This window comes from Pinus tabuliformis, chromosome 3_1 (assembly GCF_031772625.1).
Source record: "Pinus tabuliformis cultivar Carrire ecotype Pingquan chromosome 3_1, CPIR1, whole genome shotgun sequence".
Taxonomy (NCBI): Eukaryota; Viridiplantae; Streptophyta; class Pinopsida; order Pinales; family Pinaceae; genus Pinus; species Pinus tabuliformis.
In genome coordinates, this window is record NC_142301.1 from 460673381 (window position 1) to 460675202 (window position 1822).

Sequence of the window (1822 nt, forward strand, 5' to 3'; positions counted from 1 at the left end):
ATGAGGTCCCTATGTTCAGATGTGTTTTTATGACCTGTACATTACATGTTCATGATGTGTTTGATGAAATTCCTGTCATGGTTAGGATGAGTCAGGTCAGGTATTTGTTCAAGTTTTACATTAGAGGCATTGCATTCTTGTTATTTACCATTTCTGATAATTTCATCAAGTTTTGGGGAGAGGCCTAAGTCCTAGCCTTGAAAAAGTGGCTGAGATTTTGGGGTCCTTGGCACAGAATTGCTTGGAAAAAACTGCAACCGCATAGAGGCCTTGCTATGGGAGCTATTAGAGGGTTATAGTTGCTTGGAGGGATTTTCATGGGATAGAATTTGGGTCTAGTTCAGTTAAAGAGCAAGTTAACTCAGGGGTTGGGCACCTGGAGTGGTTGGTTAGCCCCTGGGGGTCCTGTAGCTCCTAAGGAAGGTCAATTTGGTCTTGTTTTTTCGATTCCATTTCCTTAACTATACTTGGGGAGTTGAATAATATCATAATAACTCTTCGTCAAATATTTACCCCGGTGGACCGGTAAGCTTGGGTAAGTGTGGGAGGAGGGTGGTTACAAATAGTTCCATAGGTAAGCTCAATCGGTTGAACCATTGTCCAAGGCATGTTTACCCAAAGGGAAATCATTGGTCACAAAGTTCCAATCTAGTCCCTCAAGGTTACCAACCACCATTGCGTTTGGAAGTTGGTGAGAAATAAACATGCCATAAAGCAAGAAGAATAGTCAACTTTATCTTAAAATGGGAGAGAAAATATACTCCAAACTCATCCTTGCCAAATCTGCTAAGAAATACAAGAAATCAAGATAGATACTAAAATGAAAAACATCTTCAGTGCTAATTAACTATCTCACTCCCTTCCCCATACCTCCCTTTGGGAGACAACAAGACTTGAATATACCCTGTAGGGTGAAATCTACTGGCTCATTTGCCATGAATGCATAATACAACCTAACATTTTCTATACACTTATTAAAGTTTAAGACTAATTTCTAATTTTCAAAGCTTCCAAGACTAAAGTTCGATGAAGTACCTCATGGTTTGGATCCATACAAACAAAGCATACAAATATTACATAAATATTGGTGGATGTATACCTCAACATGTGCTTATGATAATTTCATCCACATTGACCTTGATAAGGCTCAGGGGAGAAATTATCAAGTAGGATTATATAGGAATACTTGAGGTGCTATGATAATTGCATCCATGTTGACCCTGGCATGACTTAGTGAAGCCATTATCAAATAGGATTATATAGGAATACTTGAGGTGCTATGATAATTGAATCCATGTTGACCTTGACATGACTTAGGGAAGCCATTATCAAATAGGAACCCTACATGAGCAATGTCACCTCAAGTATTCCTAGATCAAACAAACTGCTACGTCTATCTCAAACTATTTGTATGTTTATATAATGTATTTCACATTAACTAATCCTTGGAAAAGGAGGAGTCTTGCTAGAACTTGAGATGGGGGCTTCTGGAGTTGGGGCATGGGTTTAATTTCCAGCCACATAAACAAGCCTAAAATTAAATTAAAATTAAAATCCACAATCCCACCTACAAGCATTCAATAAGAGCAACTACAAATCTTCATTAGTTGGTGATTTTTTTGGGAATCACGGTGATTTGGAAAAAAAAAAAGAGTGGAAGGAAAATTTTGACAACATGGGCATAAAAGTCAGTTGGAATATTTACGCAATGAAGATTACAAGAAATAAGAAATACATTGAGGAAAGCCACAATGCTTTTTAGATAAATTCCTCAACCTAAAGATGGGGTGCTAAATAAGACTATAGGCAAAGAGGTTGGAAG